Source organism: Chlorocebus sabaeus, chromosome 1 (assembly GCF_047675955.1).
Source record: "Chlorocebus sabaeus isolate Y175 chromosome 1, mChlSab1.0.hap1, whole genome shotgun sequence".
Taxonomy (NCBI): Eukaryota; Metazoa; Chordata; class Mammalia; order Primates; family Cercopithecidae; genus Chlorocebus; species Chlorocebus sabaeus.
Window position 1 is genome coordinate 7072334 of NC_132904.1, and position 25752 is coordinate 7098085.

Below are 25752 nucleotides of genomic sequence, written 5' to 3' on the forward strand. Positions count from 1 at the left end.
TGCCACGAGTGCTGGTGTGTGCTTGTAGTCCCAACTCCACAGGAGGCTGAGATAGAAGGATGGCTTGAGCCCAGGAGGTTGAGGCTGCAGTAAGCCATGTTCACGCCACTGAACTCAGCCTGAATAACAGAATGAGATCCTGTCTCCAAAAAAAAAAGGAAAAGAGTTGAACTCACCATAAAACTATAATAATTTTAAAACTTACTATAAAGGTATAGTAATCAATACTGTGTGGTACTGGTATTTAAGGACAGACATATATAGACTGATGGAACAGAAGGGAGAATGCAGACATAAATTCTTACACTTATGGTCAATTGACTTTCAATAAGCATGCCAAGACCAGGAGCGGTGGCACATGCCTGTAATCCCAGCACTTTGGGAGGCCAAGGCAGGTGGAACACTTGAGATGAGGAGTTCAAGACCAGCCTGGCCAACATGGTGAAACCCTGTCTCTACTAAAAATACAAAAATTAGCTGGGCATGGTGGCACCTGCCTATAATCCCAACTACTCGGGAGGGTGAGGTAGGAGAATCACTTGAACCCAGGAGGCGGAGGTTGCAGTGAGCTGAGGTCATGCCACTACACTCCAGCCTGGGTGATACAGCAAGACACTGTCTCAAAAAAAGAAAAAAGAAAAAAAAAAAAAAACAACAAGCATTCAAAGACAATTTAATGGAAAAAGTCTTTTTAAGAAACTCTGCTGGGACAACCAGATATGAACATGTGTCCAAGAATGAAAGTGGACCTCTACCTTACACCACACTCACAAAAATTACTTTAAGATGAATGAAAAGCTTAAATGAAGGATCTAAAACTAAACAATTCTTAGAAGGTTATATGTTGTAAATGTCATGACTCTGGATTAGGCAATGGTTTGGGGTTTTTTTTTCTTTTTTCTTTTTTTTTTTTTTTGAGACAGGGTCTCACTATAGCCCAGTGGCACAATCTCAGCTCACTGCAATCTCCACCTCCTGGGTTCAAGTGATTCTCCTGCCTCAGCCTCCCGAGTAGCTGGGACTACAGGGGTGTGCCACCACACCTGGCTAATTTTTGTGTTTTTTGGTACAGATGGGGTTTCACCATGTTGGCCAGGCTGGTCTGGAACTGCTGAACTCAAGTGATCCACCCACCTCGGCTTCCTTTCAAAGTACTGGGATTTCTGTTTTTCTTTAAGAGACAGTATCTCACTCTGTTTCCCAGGCGGCAGTATAGTTACACAATCATAGTTCACTGCAGCCTCAAACTCCTGGGCTCAAGCAATCCTTCCTCAAACTCCCAAGTAGCAAGGACTATAAGCCCCTGCCACCATGCCTGGCTAATTATTTTTTGTTGAGAGGAGGGTCTCACTATGTTCCTCAGGCTGGTCGTGAACTCCTGGCCTGAAGCAATCCTCCATCCTGGGCCTCCCAAAGCACTAGGATTACAGGAGTGTGGGTGTGTGCCACTGTTCCTGGCCTAGTTAACGGTTTCTTTTTTTTTTTTTTTCTTTGACAAATCTTATTTTATTCAGATAGCAGTCTGATCACACATGGTCCAACAACACTCAAATAATAAATCAAATATAACCAGATGTTAAAGATTGGTCTTCAAACATCATAGCCAATGATGCCACGCTTGCCTATGATCTCTCCAACATAAAACCACATCAACACCTCAGTGGCCACACCATTCAGCACAGCTTCCTTAACTGTGAGCTGTTTGAAGCTACCAGTCTGAGCACTATTCACTATTTTTTTCAGGCTCTGAATAGCTCTAGGGATCTCAGCAGGGGTGGGAGGAACCAGCTCAACCTTGGCGTAGTACCAAAATGTGGCCAATCGAGGCTTCGAGTAAGTCACAGCAGCGTTCACCAGAGCCGGGGTCTTCTCCACAAGGTTACGGACAAATTGGGCCATGGTTCTGGGATGCGAAGTCCGTTGCCGGGAACGGCCGGCTGAATGTCACCCTAGTTAACGGTTTCTTAGATACAACACCAAAAGTGAAATTTATCTGTGACTTCCTCAAACCTTTCATGCTACAAAAAACACTGTTAAGAAAGTAAAAAGACTGTGGGAGGCTGAGGCAGGCAGATCACAAAGTGAGGAGATCAAGACCACGGTGAAACCCCGTATCTATTAAAAATACAAAAAATTAGCCGGGCGTGGTGGCGGGCGCCTGTAGTCCCAGCTACTCGGGAGGCTGAGGCAGGAGAATGGCGTGAACCTGGGAGGCGGAGCTTGCAGTGAGCTGAGATTACGCCACTGCACTCCAGCCTGGGTGACAGAGCCAGACTCCATCTCAAAAAAAAAAAAAAAAGAAAGTAAAAAGATAATCTATAGAATAGGATTTCCTCCCATTTGCAAATCATGTATCTAATAAGGACCCAGTATCTACAATATTGAAAGTAGTATTATAACTCAATAATAAAAAGGACCAAAAAAAAGGACAATTTAAAAATGGGCAAAAGATCTGAATAGCTATTTCTCAAAGATACACTGGTCAATAAGTATATAAAATATTATTAATTAGTTCAACATTAGTCATTAAAGAAATGCAAATCAATACCACAACGAGATACCACCTCATACCTACTAGTTAGATAAGTGCTGGTGAGGAGGTGGAGAAAGTGGAACCCTCATTTGCTGCTGGTGACAATGCAAAATAGCACAGCAATCCCTATGGAAAACAATCTGGCAGTTTCTCAGATTGTTTAAACATAAAATTGCCATATGACCCAGCAATTCGCACTCTCTAGATCTCTATCCAACAGAAGGAAAATATACATCTACACAAAAACTTGCACATAAACGTTGATAGTAACACAATTATAATAACCTAAAGGTAGAAAGCACCCAAAGATCCATCAACTGATGAATGAATAAATAAAATGCAGTATATTCACACAATGGAGTATTGTTTAACAAAAGGGAATTAATTACTGACAAATGCTACAAGCAAAAACATCATGCCCAGTGAAAAAAGCCAGTCACAAAAGACCACATATGATTCCATTTATATGAAATACCCAGAATAAGTGCATTCACAGATACGGAAAGCAGATTAGTGGTTGCCAGGGGCTGGGAGGAAGGGAGATGGGCAATAAATGCTAAACGTGTACTGGGTTTCTTCGGGGTAATGAAAGTGTTCTGAAATTAGACAGTGGTGACTGAAGCTGAGGTGGGCGGATTACCTGAGGTCAGGAGTTTGAGACCAGACTGGTCAACATGGTGAAACCCTGTCTCTACTAAAAATACAAAACTTAGCTGGCCATGGTGGCGGGCGCCTGTAATCCCAGCTAGTCTACTTGGGAGGCTGAGGCAGGAGAATCGCTGGAACCCGGGAGGCAGAGGCTGCAGTGAGCTGAGATCACGCCACTGCACTCCAGCCTGGGCAACAGGGCAAGACTCTGTCTCAAGAAAACCAGATTCAGTCACTATATAATAATAATAATAGTAATAGTAAAAAATAATTGGCAATTTTTTTTTTTTTTGAGATGTTGTCTCATCCTGTCGCCCAGGCTGGAGTGCCGTGGCATGATATTGGCTCACTGAGACCTCTGCCTCCCGAGTTCAAGTGATTCTCATGCCTCAGCCTCCCGAATGGCTGGGATACCACGTGTGTGCCACCATACCTGGCTAATCTTTTATTTTATTTTATTTTTTTGAGACTGAGTCTCGTTCTGTTGCTCAGGCTGGAGTGCATGGAGTGCAATGGTGTGATCTTGGCTCACTGCAACCTCCTCCACCTGCCAGGTTCAAGTGATTCTCCTGCCTCAACCTCTGGAGTAGCTGGGATTACAGGCACCAGCCACAATGCCCAGCTAATTTTTGTATTTTTAGTAGAGATGGGGTTCTACCAAGTTGGCCAGGCTGGCCTCGAACTCCTGGCCTCAAGTGATCTACCCTCCCAAAGTGCTAGGATTATAGGTGTGAGCCACCACGCCTGAACTAATTTTTGTATTTTTAGTAGAGACAGGGTTTCACCATGTTGGCCAGGCTGATCTCAAACTCCCAACCTCGGGTGATCCGCCCTCCTCAGCTTCCCAAAGTGCTGGGATTACAGGCGTCAACCACCATGCCCAGCTATAATAGGCAGTCTGAAAAAGGATAAAAAGTAGTGCTGTGTGTGTGTATATATATATGTATATATGTACATGTGTATATATATGTGTGTGTATATACATGTATGTAATTTTTTTTTTTTTGAGACAGAGTTTTGCTTTTGTTGCCCAGGCTGGAGTGAATGGAATGAAATGGTATGACCTCGGCTCACTGTAACGTCCGCCTCCCAGGTTCAAGTGATTCTCCTGCCTTAGCCTTCCAAGTAGTTGGGATTATAAGCATGTGTCACCACGTCTGGCTAATTTTGTATTTTTAGTAGAGACGGGTTTCATCATGTTCGTCAGGCTGGTCTCGAACTCCTGACCTCAGGTGATTGACTCAGCCTCCCAAGGTGCTGGGATTACAGGTGTGAGCCACCACACCAGGCTGCAATGTATATATTTAAGGAAATCAATGTATTTTTATAATATGAGAATAAAGGCTCATGTAGTCCAAGAGAAGGCACACTTGTTTAAGAACATTTTTTTAGAAAGCACAATCTTTCTAAACAATTTCCATAGCCATTTAAAAAAAAAAAAAAAAAAAAGGGACTTTGTTTAATTAACTAGTATAATATGCCAGGAATGCAAAAACAGCTTGATAATTATGAGAATTTCAGCTCCATCTATAAATTCACCACCTAACCAGATTAAAGGAGAAAAATAACATGATCATCTAGATCTGTGCTGCCCAATGTAGTATCACTTTCAAAAAATCCTCCCTACACAGGGTGTGGTGGCTCACACCTGTAATTCCACTTCTTTGGAAGGCAGACGTGGGAGGAATGCTTGAGACCAGTTTGGGCAACATAGCAAGACCCTGTCTTTACACAATATATATATTTTTTTAATTAGCTGCACAAGGTGGCACATGCCTCTTGTCCCTAGCTACTCAGGAGGCTGAGATGGGAGGATCGTTTGATCCTAGGAGTTTAAGGCTGCAGTAAGCTATGATTAGGCCACTGCATTCCAGCCTGGGCAACAGAGTGAGACCCTGTCTCAAAAACAAAAACACTTGCCCCACTAGTAGCCACATGTGGCTACTGGATTTAAATTAATTATGATTAGGCCGGGCGCGGTGGCTCAAGCCTGTAATCCCAGCACTTTGGGAGGCCGAGACGGGCGGATCACGAGGTCAGGAGATCGAGACCATCCTGGCTAACACAGTGAAACCCCGTCTCTACTAAAAAAATACAAAAAACTAGCCGGGCGAGGTGGCAGCGCCTGTAGTCCCAGCTACTTGGGAGGCTGAGACAGGAGAATGGCGGGAACCTGGGGGCGGAGCTTGCAGTGAGCTGAGATCCGGCCACTGCACTCCAGCCTGGGCCACAGAGACAGACTCCGTCTTCAAAAAAATAAATAAATTAATTAATTAATTAATTATGATTAAATACATTTTCAACAAATGATGCTGGCTAGATATCCACATGCAAAACAATGAAGTTAAATCTTACTTTTCTTACATCATATACCAAAAAAACCTTCAAAATGGATCAAATGTTGGGCTCATGTGTGTAATTCCAGAAACTTGGGAGGCTGAGGCAGGAAGATCGCTTGAGTCCAGGAGTTCAAGACCAGCCTGGGCAACATAGTGAGAAAATTTAAAAATCAGCCAGGAGTGGTGGCATGCCCTGTAGTTACAGCTACATGAAAGGCTGAGGCAGGAAGATCTTTTGAGCCCAGGAAGTACAGGTTGCAGTGAGCCATGTTGTAACACTACACTCCAGCCTAGGTGACAGAGCAAGACCCTGTCTCAGAAAAATAAAAATAAACACAAATGGATCAACGATGTAAGAGTTAGAACTACAAAATTTAAGAGCTAAAACTACAACACTCTTTGAAGAAAACAGTAGGGAAAATCTTTATGACATTGGATTGGCAAGAATTTTTTAAATGATACCCCTTAAGCACAAGCAACAAAGGAAAAACAACAGATAAACTGTTATTTCATCAAAATGTAAAATGTTTCTGCAAGGCCAGGCACAGTGGCTCATGCCTGTAATCCCAACACTGAGTGGCTGAGGTGAGAAGACCACCTGAGGCCAGGTGTTCAAGGCCAGTCTGGACAACACAGTGAGACTCTGTCTCCACAAAAAATAAAAATAATATTTTAAACTGGTCAGGCATGGTGGCTCACGCCTGTAATACCAGCACTTTGGGAGGCCAAGGCACAAGGATCACTTGAGGCCAAGAGTTTGAGACCTAGTTTATATCAAATAGTTTTTCTTGCCTAAGATAATCATACTGTGAGAATTAGGATGAATGATGGATTTATTTTACAGATGAAGAAACAGAAAGGTAAAGCTGACCCAAGTTAACCTTTTTGGGTAATAGCAGAAAAACAACAAAAAAGCAAATGTGTCTAAAGGGAAAATATATCTAGTGTCACTTCTACTATTACTTTGCTGTGCAACTGTAGGCAGTTTAATAAATCATTTAACCTCTCAGATCTCAACTTTCCCTTGGAAGTAAACAACTTAAGGCCCCATTGTGTTCCAAAATAAAGTCTTCTACACTCTGATTCCAACTCACATCATTTCAATTTCATTCCTATCAAATTCATTCCTATTTATATTATATATTGAAAATTTGCTACATACCAGTCCCTCTGGTCTGTTTATCTTGTATCCAAAGACTATCTAATTTCAGACTCAGCCCCGTCTGTCCTGACTAGGAATACTGAGGGAGAGCTGGTGGTGGTGCTGGTAGGTAGCTCTCCTAGGGCTTTCCACATCTTCCTCTCAACTTCTATGTATCACAAATCTCAAACAGATGTTAAAGGCTATTTTTTTCAGTACAGCTTAAGCAATCCCCATTCCAAGAGGCACAAAGGAGTCAAAATGTTTGAGTACCTACATGTGCCAGGTACTGTAACAAGCACTATGCATGTATTAATATATTTAAATCCAACATCCCTATGAGGTATTAATACCCTCTTTACAAGCAAGGAAAATGAAAGAAGTAACTTGCCCAAGTTACAAAGCTAGTAATTGATGTGGCTGGGATCTGAACCCAGGCACTTTGGTTCTAGAGCTGACAGTCCTAACCACTACTCTCTATTACAAAAACCCACTTGAGACTTCGACCAGACCAGTCTCTTAAGGTAACTGGAAGAAATTGTCAAGGACAACCTCAGATACAGCTTAAATGGATCTGGCAGAGAGAAAAGGTGTAGTGGTGGGACCAGTTAGCAACAAAGAAGGTCTTTCAGTCAGAAAACCATGCTTGGGGCCAGGCGCCGTGGCTCACGCCTGTAATCTCAGCACTTTGGGAGGCCGAGGTGGGCGGATCACGAGGTCAGGAGATTGAGACCATCCTGGCTAACATGGTGAAACATGTCTCTCCTAAAAATACAAAAAAATTAGGTGGGCGTGGTGGTGGGCGCCTGTAGTCCCAGCTACTCGGGAGGCTGAGGCAGGAGAATGGTGTGAACCCAGGAGGCGGAGCTTGCAGTGCGCGAGATCGTGCCACTGCACTCCAGCCTGGGTGACAGATGGTGTCACCATCTCAAAAAAAAAAAAAAAAAAAAAAAAATTACATGCTTGGTATGATAAAGGATTAGCAAAGATCTTCCCCGGGGTAAGAGATTTCTGATACTTGCTAAGGGACACTACATTTCTAGCTATACCATTGTTTATCTAATATTCCACCATTTCTGGTTTCTAATTCTAGCTTTTCTTTGACAAACTACCGGTCGTTCAACTATTCTGGCTGAAATGAAAACACTGCTCTTTCTAATCAGCATTTTATATCACAAAGTGTTTGAACTCAGTACATTTATTGTGTGTATGCCATGAAAATGTGTTCTCACTTCCTATATTTGTAGTTACAATTTATTACAGACCTCTAAAAAGATGAAATTGCTGGCCAGGCATGGTGGCTCATGCCTGTAATCCCAGCACTCTGGGAGGCTGAGGCGGGCAGATCATGAGGTCAGGAGTTCGAGACCAGCCTGGCCAGAATGGTGAAATCCTGTCTCTACTAAAAATACAAAACATTAGCCGGGTATGGTGACGCCCGCCTGTAGTCCCAGTTACTTGGGAGGCTGAGGCAGGAGAACTGCTTGAACCCGGCAGGCGGAGGTTGCAGTGAGCCAAGATCACACCAATGCACTCCAGTCTGGGTGACAGAGCGAGACTCCATCTCAAAAAAAAAAAAAAAAAAAAAAAAAAAGAAACAGCCAACCGCACCCGGTTGGCTGATATATTCTATCAAAATTAATTTGTCATCTCCTATTTTCTCAAAGGAATTAAAAATTCTGATCTTACTCCACCGCCGCCTGTGAGTGAAATTTTAATTACAGAAGCCTCTTGCTGGTGATCGTGTAAGAAACCAAGTAACGGCTAGATGCAGTGGCTCATGCCTGTAATTCCAACACTTTAGAAGGCCAAAATGGGCGGTTCACTTGAGCCCAGGGAATCAAAGGCAGCATGCGCAACATGGTGAAACCCCATCTCTACTAAAAATGCAAACAATCAGCCAGACATGGTGGCAGGTGCCTGTAGTCCCAGCTCTCAGGGGGCTGAGGTGGGGTATCACCTGAGCCTGGGAAGACAAGGTCGCAGTGAGCCATGATAATGCCACTGCACTTAATCCTAGGCAACAGGAGTGAGAACACCCACCGCCAAAAAAAAAAAAAAAAAGAAAGAGAGAAAGAGGCTGGGCAGTGCTGTGACTCATGCCTGTAATTACAGCACTTTGGGAGGCCCATGCAGGAGGATCATGAGGTGGGGGTTTGAGAGGAGTTCGAGAACAGCCTGACCAACATGGTGAAACCCCATCTCTACTAAAAATACAAAAATTAGCCTGCCATGGTGGTGCGTGCCTGTAATCCCAGCTACTCAGGAGGCTGAGGCAGGAGAATCGCTTAAACTCGGGAGGCAGAGGTTGCAGTGAGCCAAGATCTCGTCACTGCACTCCAGGCTGGGTGACAGAGTGAGACTCTGTCTCAAAAAAAAAAAAAAAAAAAAAAGAGTGAGAGAAAAAGAGAGAGAGAGAAAGAAAAGAGAAAAGAAGAGAGAGAAAGAAAGAAGAAACCAAGTGATAGGCTGAGCATGGTGGCTCATGCCTATAATCCCAGCACTTTTGGAGGCTGAGGCAGGAGGATCACCTAAGGTCAGGAATTCAAGACCAGCCTGGTCAACATGGTGAAAACCCTTCTCTACTAAAAAAACAAAAATTAGCCAGGCATGGTGGCTCAGGCCTGTAATCCCAGCTACTCGGGAGGCTGAGGCACAGGAATCGCTTGAACCCAGGAGGCAGAGGTTGCAGTGAGCCGAGATGGCACCACTGCATTCCAGTCTGGGAAACAAGAGTGAAACTCTGTCTCAAAAAGAAAGCAAGAAAGAAACCAATCTTGTCACTACTAGATTTTCATGTCTCACATTGTGATACCATTAAGAAAAAAAATTTAGGGCACTGTTTTGTAAAGTTATATAAAGCTACACGGATTAGGCCAGGAGCAGTGGCTCACGTCTGTAATCCCAGCACTTTGGGAGGCCAAGGCAGGTGGATTACGAGGTCAGGAGTTCAAGGCCAGCCTGGCCAAGACGCTGAAACCCCATCTCTACTAAAAATACAAAAATTAGCCAGGCGCAGTGGCAGGCGCCTGTAATCCCAGCTACTCAGGAGGCTGAGGCAAGAGAATCGCTTGAACCCCTGCAGCACAGGTTGCAGTGAGCTGAGATCATACCACTACACTCCAGCCTGTGTGACAGAGTGAGACTCCATCTCAAAAAAAAAAAAAAAAAAAGAAACTACATGGATTAAATCTGAATCTTTGCAACATATACCAAACCCCCACTTCATAGCCTTAATATGTACTTAAACAAATAAATACATTTTAAAGGAAGAAGCAACCTCAGGCTTTCACTCTGCTCCCCCACAACATATGAATGCATACATATCCAAAAAATCAACTGAACTTTAAAATGTTGTTGCTCTCACTTTCTTGTTTGCAATCTTTTGAAAACCCAACACTGCTGCCAGGTCACACAGTGGGCCATATGTGGACAGATGGACATTGCTGTCTATCCCCCAACCCTATGTGTGTCTCTGTGTATGTGTATATTATAATTCATACAAGACCAGGCTGAATATAGAAAAATAGCCAGACACTCTGTATACAAAAATTAAAATGCAGTCCTAGCACTCAAGAAGATTGCTGGCCAGTAGGGGGCAACAAATATATAAATAAATTAGAGTATTATAATTTAATGCGCTATGTATTAAGACAGGTAGATACAAATGTTACTGAAGCCTAGGAGGAAGAACAACTAACACAGAGGGCTTGGGGGAAGCTCCATGTAAGAAGCCACATAAGAAAAATGCTGATTCATTCAGCATAACTTCACTGGACATCTACCAAGTTTCAAAGACTATAGATTCAGACTGTGTATAGCAGTGATCTCTTCAAATTTTGGGGGATTTATCTTCACCTACTAGATTTATCAGTATCTCCTTATTAATAAGATATACATAAAACATTTTTCTAAAATAAAAAGTTACACAAAGTTTGATAATTTCATTACATCCCATGAGGGATTTTAATTAAAATACCCTAAGGAAGTACAAAAAGAGTTGGAATCACTGCCTTACAATGACTAAGCCTTGGGCCCAAGTTTTTATCTTTTTCCTTTTTCTTTTTTTTGAGACGGAGTCTCGCTCTGTTGCCCAGGCTGGAGTGCAGTCGCACAATCTTGGCTCACTGCAAGCTCCGCCTCCCGGGTTTGTGCCATTCTCCTGCCTCAGTCCGCCGAATAGCTGGGACCAAGCGCCCGCCACCACGCCTGGCTAATTTTTTGTATTTTTAGTAGAGATGGGGTTTCTCCACGTTAGCCAGGATGGTCTTGATCTCCTGACCTCGTGATCCACCCGCCTCGGCCTCCCAAAGTGCTGAGATTACAGGCATGAGCCACCGCGCCCGGCCTATCTTTTGATCTATGTAAAACTTTTTGACCCTAAATGATAAATGGCCTGAGCACAGAGAATAAGGAAAAACACATGTTTACTTTTAACATAACTGCCATATATATTACAAAGAATATATTCTTTTATATTATATATTTATATATATAATAATAATACATAGTGTGATAAATTAACATGGCCGAAAAGCTTGCATTTCTTTTATTGAAAGGTCAGCCTTCAAATATATTCTGGAAAAAGATCAAATTCTACAGAGATCAACAGTACATAGAACAGTTTCCATACATGAAAAATGTTAGATCACAGTAATTCCAACAATCAGATAGTGTAACCCATAAATAGAAGGCATCATCTACAGAATTTAGCAGGAAGCTTATGCACACCTAAAACTCTTTTTTTTTTTTTTTGAGACGGAGTCTCACTCTGTCGCCCAGGCTGGAGTGCAGTGGCCGGATCCCAGCTCACTGCAAGCTCCGCCTCCCGGGTTTACGCCATTCTCCTGCCTCAGCCTCCCGAGCAGCTGGGACTACAGGCGCCCGCCACCTCTCCCGGCTAATTTTTTGTATTTTTTAGTAGAGATGGGGTTTCACCATGTTAGCCAGGATGGTCTCGATCTCCTGACCTTGTGATCCGCCTGTCTCGGCCTCCCAAAGTGCTGGGATTACAGGCTTGAGCCACCGCGCCTGGCCAACACCTAAAACTCTTGATTAAAAAAATATATTTAGTCAGAGGACCTTTAACGGAAAAAAAAAAAAAAAAAAAGACAGTTGTGAAAAAAGATAGTTGCTCAAGAGAAGATGAGTATACAAAAGTAAACCATTCCCTAAAAAGTTCCCCCAAGAACTAGTGTCAAATAGCTACTTATATATAGGATGATCCTAAAATTCCCTAAAAGAGTCAGGATACACTTACCCTGACCACAAACATGCCCTCCACAAAACTAATTGGTCAAGAAATGAGTTAAAAGTGCTAGATCTCTCCCATCACTGTTGCCTGCTTTCTTATGTACCATCAGGTATAATCAACTGTTCAGTGTGCTCACTCCACATTTAACTATGATATCATCACAATTCTGCAACAACAACAACAAAATGTGGCTATCAATTCAAGATGAGGATAGGGCATCTCAACATCATCTTGAAGAGAAGCAATCTGAGTTTAGATGTTATACCTAAGGCACATTCTTGGTTTTTCCAAAGGTTTTTACTATAATATGTATATTTTTTTTTCCTTGGGTGCTAGCAAAAGCAGTAACTCACAATATTAAACTTTTGTTTTTTGAGGCAGAGTCTCACTCTGTTGCCCAGGCTGGAGTGCAATGGAGTGATGGCAGCTCACTGCAACCTCCATCTCCCGGCTTCAAGTGATTCTCCCGCCTCAGCCTCCTGAGTAGCTGGGATTACAGGCGTGTACCACCACACCTGGCTAATTTGTTGTATTTTTAGTAGAGACGAGGTTTCACCACGTTAGCCAGGCTGGTTTCATCAAACTTCTGACCTCAAGTGATCCGCTGGCCTCAGCCACCCAAAGTGCTGGCATTACAGGCGTGAACCACCACACCTGGCCAATATTAAACTTTCTACCAACAAGCAAGCGTTCAGTCAGTTTATCCTCCAAAACAGTCTAGTCAAATCACCAAAGAAACTGAAAGCAGGCAAGTAATGGCATTTGTCAGTGTCCAAGTCAACACATGGTGGTAGTTTTTTTTTTTTGAGATGGAGTCTCACTTTGTCACCCAGGCTGAAGTGCAGTGGCGCGATCTCAGCTCACTGCAACCTCTGCCGCCCAGGTTCAAGTGATTATCCTGCCTCAGCCTCCCGAGTAGCTGGGATTACAGGCATATGCCACCATGTCCAGCTAATTTTTGTTTTTTTAGTAGAGACAAGGTTTCACCATATTGGCCAGGCTGGTCTTGAACTCCTGACCTCAGGTGATCCACCTGCCTCAGCCTCCCAAAGTGCTGGGATTACAGGCACGAACTACCGCGCCTAGCCAAGGTTGTATTTTTTAAGTAACTATGAAGTAAAAATGTGTAATTCCTCACTCTCCCTCTGTCCCACTATTTCAAATATTCACTTCCTTTTTATAGCCCCCAATTTTAAAAATTAGCACTCATAATATCTGACATTTTAAAATTAGCCTAAGAGCTAAATGAAATCATAACTCAAAGGGCAAATAAAATATTTGCTTTTTCTAATTATTTGCCTCCTAGAGCAGAAAAGAAGGGGATTTTAGAAGGCCTAATCACTAATAAATAATCTAAAAAATTACTTTAAGAGACGGGGTCTCACTATGTTGCTCAGGCTGGAGTGCAGTGGCTATTCACAGGTGTAATCACACTACTGATCAGGACAGGAGTTTGTTTTTTGTTTTGAGATGGACTCTCGCTTTGTCACCCAGGCTGGAGCACAGTGGCGTGATCTCGGCTCACTGCAACCTTCGCCTCCCAGGTTCAAGAAATTCTCCTGACTCAAGACTCCTGAGTAGCTGGGATTACAGGTACACGCTACCATGCCCATCTAACTTTTGTATTTTTAGTAGAGACATGGCCAGACATTGGCCAGACTGGTCTCGATCTCCTGACCTCAAGTGATTCGCCTGCCTTGGCCTTCCAAATTGCTGGGGTTATAGACATGACCCACCACACCCAGCCCAGCACAGCACAGGAGTTTTGACCTGCTCAGTTTCCAACCTGAACCAGTATACTCCCTCTTGGTACCTAGTTGCTGGGAATTCACCATATTGATGCGAAACTCAGTACAGATACCCGATCAGTATACTGCATTACAGCCCAGAACTCCTTGCTTCAAGAGATCCTCCTGCCTCAGCCTCTCAAGTAACTGGGACTACAGGCCTATGCCACCATGCCGGGCAAGAAGTAATCTTTAAAGCACTCCGACTCCACCTTCATACACAAATACTACTATTGGAAACAATAATATAACTCAGAAATATTCAGTTTCTCAGCCAGGTGCAGTGGCTCACTCCTGTAATCTCAGCACTTTAGGAGGCCAAGGCGGGCGGATCACCTGAGGTCAGGAGTTCGAGATCAGCCTGGCCAACCTGACAAAATCCTGTCTCTGCTAAAAATATGAAAATTAGACAGGCATGGTGGCACGTGCCTATAGTCCCAGCTACTTGGGAGGCTGAGGCACGAGAATCACTTGAACCCAGGAGGTAGATATTACAATGAGCGGAGACTACACCATTGCACTCCAGCCTAGGCGATAGAGCGAGACTGTCTCAAAAAAAAAAAAAAAAAAAAAGAAAGAAATATTGTTTCTCCTGAAAGTCAACCAATTTTTTAACTTGATTTTCATTAGCCAATGAAACACCTACTGAAATACAAATACTCCCTGAATACTTCTGTTTACTGCCTGATTTGTTTCTGTATCAACAAACACAAAGAAAAGGGAAACAAAGATAATGCCCAGTTTTTTCACCACCTTTTATAATTGATGCAACTCTAAGTCATCAGTATGATACACGATACTGGTCATGTCAATTTAGTTCCCAGAAGATAAGGATTAATGAAAGTATTTATTATACAAATAAGAATTTATGGAAAAAGAAAAAAACTCTAAAGTTTACTGTAAATCTAAAGGGGAAGTAACAGTGACCTTTCTTTTTGCCAGTCAAGAAAGGTACTATACACCTGAAAGGATAGTTAGTCTTGAAAAACACTAACTCTAGACCTTTGCTTGGTAAATGATAAAAACCATGAAATTTGTCACACATGCTGCTTCTCCTAAGTCTTTAAGTGAATTAAGAGAGATAGCAAGCAGTCACTTGAAACTAGAAGATAGTCTATAAATGCACCTATTTCCAGCTTTGCTACATTCCTCTCATTAGGAAGCTTTCCTACATGATCCTTCTCTCTGGAGCTGTGATTAATGTTTTGATTCATAGACAAAGGTCAGTCTCTTAATCAACAAATTAACTCTATTTCAAACTGTCAAAGTTAAGATTTATGAAATTTCACATCTAGGAGTAGACACTTTAGAAGGAACTGGCATAAGATCAAGAGTTTGTATTCTTTTTTTTTTTTTCTGAGACAGTGTCTCGCTCTGTCACCCAGGTTGGAGTGCAGTGGCTCGATCTCCGCTCACTGTAAGCTCCGCCTCCCGGGTTCACGCCATTCTCCTGCCTCAGCCTCCCAAGTAGCTGGGACTACAGGTGCCCACCACCACACCTGGCTAATTTTTTTGTATTTTTAGTAGAGACGAGGTTTCACCTGTTAGCCAGGATGGTCTTGATCTCCTGACCTCGTGATCCACCCGCTTCGGCCTCCCAAAGTGCTGGGATTACAGGTGTGAGCCACCACGCCCGGCCAAGAGTTGGAATTCTAAGCCGGGCACGGTGGCTCACGCCTGTAATCCCAGTACTTTGGGAGGCTGAGGCAGGTGGATTATCTGAGGTCAAGAGTTCAAGACCAGCCTGACCAACATGGAGAAACCCCGTCTCTACTGAAAACACAAAATCAGATGGGTGTGGCGGCACATGCCTGTAATCCCAGCTATTCAGGAAGGCTGAGGCAGGAGAATCGCTTAAACCCGGGAGGTGGAGGTTGTGGTGAGCCAAGACTGTGCCACTGCACTCCAGCGTGGGCAACAAGAGCAAAACTCGGTATCAAAAAAAAAAAAAAAAAAGTTGGTATTCTAAATTACTCCCTTCCAACACATATACTCCTACCCTTCCCACTACCACCATTACATTATAGTCCTGGCAAGACCTCTTTCCTTCTATGTGTTCAGTCACCCCATCTGCACCAACTAAAGTTAAAGCAGAGAAAACTATGTCTTCATTGCTGAAATTACCTAAGAAAGTTACTGTAAGAGTGGTAAACTGACCCACATCATTAAAAAGTACAATAGCAGGCCGGGCGTGGTGGCTCACACCTGTAATCCCAGCACTTGGGAGGCCGAGGCGGGTAGATCACTTGAGATCAGGAGTTCGAGACCAGCCTGGCCAACATGGTGAAACTCCACCTCTACTAAAAATACAAAAAATAACCAGTCCCAGCTACTTGGGAGGCTGAGGCAGGAGAATCGCTTGATCCTGGGAGGTGGTGGTTGAAGTGAGCTGAGATCGTGCCACTGCACTCCAGCCTGGGTGACAGAGCAAGATTCCGTTTCCAAAAAAAAAAGTCCAATAACAGTCAAGTGTGATGGCTCATGCCTGTAATCCTCGTGCTTTAGGAGGCCATGGTAGAGGATCACTTGAAATTGGAGTTTAAGACCAAGCCTGGGTGAAAGAGCAATGTCCCAGCTCTACAAAAAACAACAACAAAAAAAGTCCAACAGCAAAATCAACACTAAATCACTACGAGATCATCTTCAATCAAGCTAAAATTCTAGTATCTGAAATCAAAAATTCACTTTCAGGTATGAACCTATATTTATTATGTTTAGCAAAACTACATAATCAGAAGAAAAAATGGATTAGAGTCAGAAGTAGGTCTGGGTCTACGCACTGTCACTTTGAACTTCAAATTCCCCAAGCTTCCATTTTCTAGTGTGAAAATGTCAAGAATGTCACCTAATGCACGGGATGACTGTGATGTTTAAATGAAAACATAGATACAAATACTTTGCAAACGTGGCCTTATATATGAAAACAGAGGCTGTATACAGTAGTGGCAGGGTCCAGACCAGGTTTCTAGAGTTCAAAACCTGGTTCAGCTTCTCACTGTGTCTGACCTACTTAACTAGAAATAACAGAAGCCATTGCACAGGGTTGTATGAGGATTAAATAAAAGATGTAAAGTATCTAGCACATGTTCAAAAAATATCAGCAACTGTGAATTTTTTTTTTTTTTTAAATGGAGTGTCGCTCTGTCACCAGGCTGGAGTACAGAGGTGTGATCTCGGCTCACTGCAACCTCTGACTGTCAAGTTCAAGCGATTCTTCTGCTTCAGCCTCCCGAGTAGCTGGGATTACAGGCACACGCCACCACGCCCAGCTAATTTTTGTATTTTTAGTAGAGATGAGGTTTCACCATGTTGGCCAGGATGATCTCAATCTCTTGACCTCATGATCCGCCCACCTCAGCCTCCCAAAGTGCTGGAATTACAGGCGTGAGCCACCGTGCCCGGTCCAGCAATTGTGATTTTTGAACATGATTCTACATTGGACTGGAAATCAACTGTATGTCCCAAAAAGAATGGCCTAGGTGGCTAGAGACAAGTCATATTTGCCTCTTCTCCAATGGCATTAAATGTCCTTTATCATTCCAAGTCATAGAATTTTCCAAGTCCACACCTTTTGGGATTTACTCTTTTATGATTCCATCTCTAAATCTCCTCATATCAAATGTCTAATCCTAGGGATGAAATTTTATGAAATTCAACAACTGTATCCTGCCAGCAATTTAATATGAAGTGGCCATCTCTGCAAGATGTTATTTGAGAAGCCCCTGCCCTAAGTGGTAGACTTGGTTATACAGCCGCTGATCCTTCAAGAGAGTTTGAAGGAAAGGTCAAACATGAATACACAAGTGTAGCGCTAGAAGACACAGTAGCAATGAAGTTATACAAGAGCAAACTTCTGGGTATCAGTCTGACTAGGGCAGGAGGCTGAAAACACACTAAAGGAGAAGAGAAGTAACTAACAAAAGTAGGATATAGTTCAATTCCTAACTTAAAAAAAAAAAATTTATGGCCATGCTTGGTGGCTCAAGCCTATAATCCCAACACTTTGGGAGGCTGGGGCAGGAGGATCACTTGAGGCCAGGAATTTGACCTGCTTGGGCACAAAGCCAGACCCCATCTCTAAAAAATTTTTTAATTAGCTGGGCAAGGTGGCACATGCCTACAGTCCCAGCTACTTGGGAAGCTGAGGTGGAAAGACTGTTCGAACCTAGGAATTTTAGGTTCCAGTGAACAATGATCACACCACTGCACTCCAGCCTGGGCAAAAGAGCAACACCCTGTCTTGGAAAAAAAATAAAAATAAAAATAAAAATCACGGGCCAGGTGCGGTGGCTCATGCCTGTAATCCCAGCACTTTCGGAGGCCGAGGTGGGTGGATCACTTGAGGTCAGGAGTTTGAGACGAGTCTGGCCAACATGGTGAAACCCCATCTCTACTAAAAATACAAAAGTTAGCTGGGTGTGGTGGCCCATGCCTATAATGCCAGCTACTTGGGAGGCTGAGGCAGGAGAATCACTTGAACCCAGGAGATGAAGGTTGCAGTAAGCTGAGGTCATGCCACTGCACTCCACCCTGGGTGACAGAACGAGACTCTGTCTCAAAAAATACATATATAAATAAAATAAAATAAAAATCACATCTACTTTCCTGTGTTGCTGTAAATCTCAGGAAGTGCTTCAGGAGAAGTGAGCATTATATATTTATAGGTAATAAGAATTAAATAAACTTTACCTGAATTATTTGGCACCTATTACTATGATTTTCTTGTATTATTGGGATATAAAAAGAGAAACTGGTGAAAATCATGTCATAAATTTCATAAAGCCAAAAGAAACAGAAGATTTACCAAATAAACCAAAATGATTTAATATCCATCATTATATTTCTTAGGGAGCCTATTCAGTAGTGGAAGGCAATTCCTGAGAGGCAAAGTAAAGAATCAGAACAGTAGTAAAGAATCAGAACAGTAGTAAAGAATCAGAACTGTAGTCCAGAACAATTCACTGTACTACAGTAAGGTACAGATTAGGCAGATAAAACCAAGACAGCTACTAAGAGCATAATATAAATACTGAAAACTGAATCTCTGAAAAAGCACCTATTTATATATTAAACCTACTACCTTAGGAAATTCTAGAAAATAAAGAATATACAAATATACATTCCGTTAGTCCTGAGAGCATTATCATCACACATGATAGAGTTCTAGAAAGCTCTACTATACTTCTGGAAAGTCTACACTTATTAGAGAATGAGAGCAAAAAAAGCAATTAATATACTATTATGAAAATAGTTTTGACTTCACAAACCCCTAATAAAAGAATCCTTGCATATATACCCAGACCACATGTTGAGAACCACTGTTCCAGACCATCTTCTTTTTTTTTTTTTTGAGACGGAGTCTCGCTGTCGCCCAGGGTGGAGTGCAGTGGCATGATCTCGGCTCACTGCAAGCTCCGCCTCCCGGGTTCAGGCCGTTCTCCTGCCTCAGCCTCCCGCGTAGCTGGGACTACTGGCGCCCACCACCACGCCTGGCTAATTTTTTGTATTTTTGGTAGAGACGGGGTTTCACCGTGTTAGCCAGGATGGTCTCGATCTCCTGACCTTGTGATCTGCCCGCCTCGGCCTCCCAAAGTGCTGGGATTATAGGCATGAGCCACCGCGCCCGGCCTGTTCCAGCCATCTTAAAGCATGAGTCCAAAAATCAATTTAGATCACAATAGTATTTTTTTAATGAAATTTGAGTAAATCAGAAAACACACTATGAGTAAACACCATTTCCTGAAACATTTGTTGCAGTTACATATATCTATGCACATAATAGTAATAAGTAGTAATATAAAATGTATTTCCCACTACAGGTCAGTTAAAAACTGTGAAAAACACTGTACTATAACATACTAATTTTCCTAATCTACTGTCTAAGCAAAAGCTTGCACACAACCTATGATCTGTAGACTGAAAACTAAACATTTGTGATACACTGGATATTCTCCAAAGTGAAGACAATTAAAAGGTTTCAGGTGGATACAATTTCTATAGATTGAAAAAGTCACAGTTTACTATGATCATGCTGTCATCACAGCCATCACTAAAGTCTTGTTTTTCTTTTGTTTTTGGTTTCAATAAAAATTTTTTAAAATAGAGACAGGATCACACTGTGTTGCTCAAGCTAGTCTCAAACTCCTGGCCTCAAGCGATCCTCCCAACTTGGCCTTCCAAAGTGTGGGGAATACAGGTGTGAGCTACTGTGCCTCGCCACTAGTCTTTACTACCACCACCTTGTCCACAGTTAGTTCAGGCAAAAAGGAAAGGAAAGAGAAGTCCAAGCTCCATCAGTCACAAATAAAGGTGTTCTTTCCTTCCATCTAATTTGCTATCTTTTTGTTCATTAATTATTTACTTATTTTTAGAGACAGGCTCTGGCTGTTTCCCACATTGGACTCGAACTCCTGGGTTCAAGCAATTCTCCTGCCTCAGCTTCCCAAGTAGCTGGGTCTACAGGCACACACCTCAGTGCCCCACTAGCTCTTGCTATTAATCAGAAGGTCTATCTCATTTTTTTTTGTTTTGTTTTTTTGAGATAGAGTTTCACTCTTTTTGCCCAGGCTGGCATGGAATGGCACTATCTCAGCTAACTGCAACCTCTGCCTCCCGGGTTCAAGTGATTCTCCTGCCTCAGTCTCTCGAGTAACTGAGATTATAGGTGTGCACCACTACACCCAGCTTATTTTGTATTTTTAGTAGAGACGGAGTAGAGACGGAGTTTCACTGTGTTGGCCGGGTTGGTCTCAAACTCCTGACCTCAGATGATCCACCCACCTCGGCCTCCCAAAGTGCTGGGATTATAGGTGTGAGCCACCATGCCCGGCCCAGAAGATATATTTCTTAAATGAAAGGCTTCCTCCCTAACAAACTGGTCAAAAAATCACTTTCCTGCTGGCATTAAGATTACTGCTCTCATCCTGAACCTAGGATTTACTAGGTCAAAGCAGTATTTCAGACAATGGTTCAAACTATAACCTCTTCCTAAACTGGCAAAGGCAGGCCAGCATCTGGTGAACTGCAACAAATGGCAACAGCACACCCAGAGACATCAATAATGATCCCTCAAGGCTACAAAGACAAACTTTACTGATGGCAATTGCTAAACTACAACATCACTGCCTGTTTCTAACAGAACTGAACTACAGAATTTTATTTCAAGAAGAGTTTTTCTCCCAGTTAGTCCTAATAGACCAACAGGAAGCCTGATGAAAATTATCAGGGAAGAGGCAGTGAGGCAGGGCTAAATTCAGTGGTATGCTATCACAGTGGCATATATTTTCATGTGTGTGGTAATATACACACAAAGTTTACCATTTTAGCCATATTTAAGTACATAGTTCAGCAGCATTAAATATGTTCATATTGTTATGCGATTAATACCACTATCCATCTCCACAATTTTTTCATCATCCCATACTACAACTCTGTATTCACTGGCATATACTTTTTCATGGATTCTATTTTTCTGATATGAACATATCCTAAACTGCAAATGTTCCCTGCTCCAAAAACAGATCCATTCCCACTACTGTCTTCAAACTCTGGGGGGAAAAAGGTAAGGTCTGTGAGAGTAGAAATCTCCTTTTCACCACTGTCCTCCCAGTACCTAGCAAATGCCTGACAAAAACTGATTCAAGTATTTCTGTGTTCATGGCCAAAGAATCACCCCACAGATTACTTACTAACTGCAAATGGCAAAATGTACCATTACAATGGGAAAATCTTCAGGTTACCACCTTAATCAATTTTTACCATCACTACCACTGGGACAATCGAACATCATTGTGTATCTCCTGACCTGATACAATTTGAAGTGCTCAATCATCTGGAAAACATTCTTGCCAAAATGTTTAAGATGAATCTAATATTCTAGATCCAACTTCCAGTTTACAAAGAATGTAGCTTAGGAAAACAAATTAATCTATACAATGAGAAAATACACAACCCAGAAAGGAGGACATTTTAAAAGACAGTATCACCCATGTAACTACAGATAATTAGTAGGACCACAGGTAACTTGGATGTAGAAAGGCAATCTTCTCAACAAATGGTGCTGAAACAACTGAATATCCACAAGCAAAATAACTAAATAAATCTAAACACTATCCTTATGCCTTTCAGAAAAATTAACTCAAAAAAGATCATAGGCCTAAATGAAAATCATGCAACTATAAAACTTCTAAAAGATAACAGAAGAAAGCCTAAGTGGCCTTGGGTTTGATAATGCGTTTTTAGATACAACACCAAAAGCATGATCCATGAAAAAATTAATGAACTATTTCAATGAAACTGAAAACTGCTCTGTGAAAGACACTGTCAAAGGAATGAAAAGACAAGCCACTGGGAGAAATGTGCAAAACACATATTTTATATAAAGACCTAGTATTCAAAATTTACAAACAACTTTTAAAACATCACAATAAAAAAACCAGCACAATAAAACAGTAGGCAAAAGATCTAAACAGACAAGATACACAGATGACAACCATATGAAAAGATGCTCAGGCTGGGGGCGGTGGTTCACGCCTATAATACCAGCACTTTGGGCGTACAAGGTGGAAGATCACTTGAGTTCAAGGCCAGCAAAGGTAACATAGTGAGAAACCATCTCTATTTCAAAAAAAGAAAAAAGAAAAGATGCTGAACATTGTACATCATTAGGAAGTTGCAAGTTAAAACTATGAGATACCACTACACACTTATTAGAATGGTCAAAATTGAAAATACACCACCAAATGCTGGCAAGGAGGTAAAGCAACAAGAACTCTCATTCACTGCTGGTGAGAATATAAAATAGTACAGCTACTTTGGAAAACAGCTTGGCAGTTTCTTACAAAACTAAACACACTCTTACCATAAAATGTGCTGATTCAATGAATTGAAAACTTATGTTCACACAAAAACCTACACACAAATATTCAGAGCGGCTTTATACGTAATTGCCAAAACCTGTAAGCAACCAAGATGTCCTTCAATAGGTAAATGAATAAATGAACTATGAAACATCCATACAATGCAATATTATTCAACAATACAAAGAAATGAGATACGTAGCCACAAAGAGACATGGAGGAACCATAAATGCATATTGCTAACCAGTCTGAAAAGGCTCCATGATTTCAAATATACAACATTTTAGAAAAGGCAAAACTACAGACAGCAAAAAGATCCGTAGTTGCTGGTGTATGGGGGAGAGGAAAGGGGATGAATAAGTGGTGCACAGATTTTTTTTTTTTTTTTTTTTTTTTGAGACAGTCTCACTCTGTCGCCCAGGCTGGAGTGCAGTGGCCGGATCTTAGCTCACTGCAAGCTCCGCCTCCCGGGTTTACAGCATTCTCCTGCCTCAGCCTCCCGAGTAGCTGGGACTACAGGCGCCCACCACCTCACCCGGCTAGTTTTTTGTATTTTTTAGTAGAGACGGGGTTTCACCGGGTTAGCCAGGATGGTCTCGATCTCCTGACTTCGTGATCCGCCCGTCTCGGCCTCCCAAAGTGCCGGGCGCGGTGGCTCACGCCTGTAATCCCAGCACTTTGGGAGGCCGAGGCGGGCGGATCACAAGGTCAGGAGATCGAGATCATGGTGAAACCCCGTCTCTACTAAAAATAGAAAAAATTAGCCGGGCGCAGTGGCGGGCGCCTGTAGTCCCAGCTACTGGGGAGGCTGAGGTAGGAGAACGGCGTGAACCCGGGAGGCGGAGCTTGCAGTGAGCCGAGATTGCGCCACTGCACTCCAGCCTGGTCGACAGAGCGAGACTCCGTCTCAAAAAAAAAAAAAAAAAAAAAAGTGCTGGGATTACAGGCTTGAGCCACCGCGCCTGGCGGGTGCACAGATTTTAAGGCAGTGAAACTATTCTGTATGATACTGTAATGGTGGATACATTTGTCAAAACTCAGAACTGTACAACACAGTGAAACCTAATATAAACATGAGGTTATAGTTATAATTAAATAATAATGTATCTGTTTCTTTTGAGATGGGGTTTCACTATGTTGCCCAGGCTAGACTCCAATTCCTGAGCTCAAGTGAGCCCACCTGTAGTAGCTGAGACTACAGGCACCTACACCCAGCTTATCATAATGTATCATTATTGGTTCATCAATTGAAACAGTTGTACAACACCAATGCAAGATTTTTGCTTTTGTTTTTGGAAACATAGTATCGTTCTTGTCACCCAGGCTGGAGTGCAATGCTGCCATCTCAGCTCACTGCAAACTCCACCTCCCGGGTTCCAGCGATTCTTATGCCTCAGCCTCCTGAGTAGCTGGGATTACAGGCGCACACGGCTGCGTCTGGCTAATTTTTGTATTTTTAGTACAGACGGGGTTTTGCCATATTGGCCAGCCTGGTCTCGAACTCCTGACCTCAGGTGATCTGCCGCCGCCTCAGCCTCCCAAAGTGCTGGGATTACAAGCGTGAGCCACTGCACCGGGCCACAAGATGTTAATAGTAAGAGAAACCAGGAATATTTTTGCTTTTAAAAAATAAAGTTTACTACTTAAAAAAAGTCAATCTCACACACTCATATACGAACACACACACACACACAAACAAGGGACTATTAAAAATTAGCCAGCTGTTTTTTTTTTTTTTTTTTTTTTTTTGAGACGGAGTCTCGCTCTGTCGCCCAGGCTGGAGTGCAATGGCGCAATCTCGGCTTACCGCAAGCTCCGCCTCCCGGGTTCACGCCATTCTCCTGCCTCAGCCTTCCCAGTAGCTGGGACTACAGGCTGCCGCCACCACGCCCGGCTAATTTTTTTGTATTTTTAGTAGAGACAGGGTTTCGCCATGTTAGCCAGGATGTCTTGATCTCCTAAGCTCGTGATCAGCCCACCTTAGCCTCCCAAAGTGCTGGGATTACAGGTGTGAGCCACCGCACCTAGCCAATTAGCCAACTTTTAATGAAAGGGGCCAGAGGGTAAATATTTTAAATTTTGTGGGCCATACAGTCTCTACCACAGCATGTTAAATGAATGAGTTTATTTGTGGGCACTGAAGCTCCCATTTCATTTTTGAATATGAAAAAATTCATATTTTGTCACCAGGCTGGAGTGCAGTAGCGCAATCTCGGCTCACTGAAACCTCTGACTGGCAGGTTCAAGCGATTCTCCTGACTCAGCCTCCTGAGTAGCTGGATTTACAGGCACGTGCCACAACACCCGCCTAATTTGTCTATTTTTAGTAGAGACGGGGTTTCACCATGTTGGTCAGGATGGTCTCGATCTCTTGACCTCATGATCCACCTGCCTCGGCCTCCCAAAGTGCTAGGATTATAGGCGTGAGCCACCACGCCCAGCTGATACTTTCATATGTTATAAAATATTATCCCCCTTGTGATTTTTTTTTTGAGACTAAGTTTTGCTCTTGTTGCCCAGGCTGGAGTGCAGTGGTGTGATCTCGGCTCACCACAACCTCCGCCTCCCGGATTCAAGCGATTCTTCTGCCTCAGCCTCCCAAGTAGCTGGGATTACAGGCATGTGCCACCACGCAGAGCTATTTTGTATTTTTAGTAGAGACGGGGTTTCTCCATTTTGGTCAGGCTGATCTCTAACTCCCGACCTCAGGTGATCCATCCGCCCTCAGCCACCCAAAGTGCTGGGATTACAGGCGTGAGCCCTATGCCCGGCCCTTCTTGTGATTTTTATTTTAGCCATTTAAAAAATAAAAACCGGCCCAGTGAGGTGGCTCGCACCTATAATCCCAGCACTTTGGGAGGCTGAGGCAGGTGGATCACCTGAGGTCAGGAGTTCAAAACCAGCCTGACCTACATGGAGAAACCACATCTCTACTAAAAATACAAAATTAGCTGGAGGTGGTGGTGTATGCCTGTAATCATAGCTACTTGGGAGGCTGAGGCAGAAGAATCGCTTGAACCCGGGAGGCGGAGGTTGTGGTGAGCTGAGATCGTGCCATTGCACTCCAGCCTGGGCAACAAGAATGAAACTCTGTCTCAAAAAATAAATAAATAAAAATAAAAACCAAGCCAGTACAGTGGCTCACTCCTGTAATCCCAGCAACTTGAGAGGCTGAGGCAGGAGGGTCATTTG

General features: G+C 42.8%; 1 protein-coding gene and 1 pseudogene across 6 annotated transcripts in view; both read right to left on the reverse strand.

Moving 5' to 3' along the window:
- The window catches only part of KDM2A (lysine demethylase 2A), a 150030-nt gene that overhangs the window by 86660 nt on the left and 37618 nt on the right, over window positions 1–25752 (reverse strand). The window lies entirely within an intron of this gene.
- Window positions 1471–1962, reverse strand: LOC103219180 (ATP synthase subunit g, mitochondrial pseudogene; annotated as a pseudogene).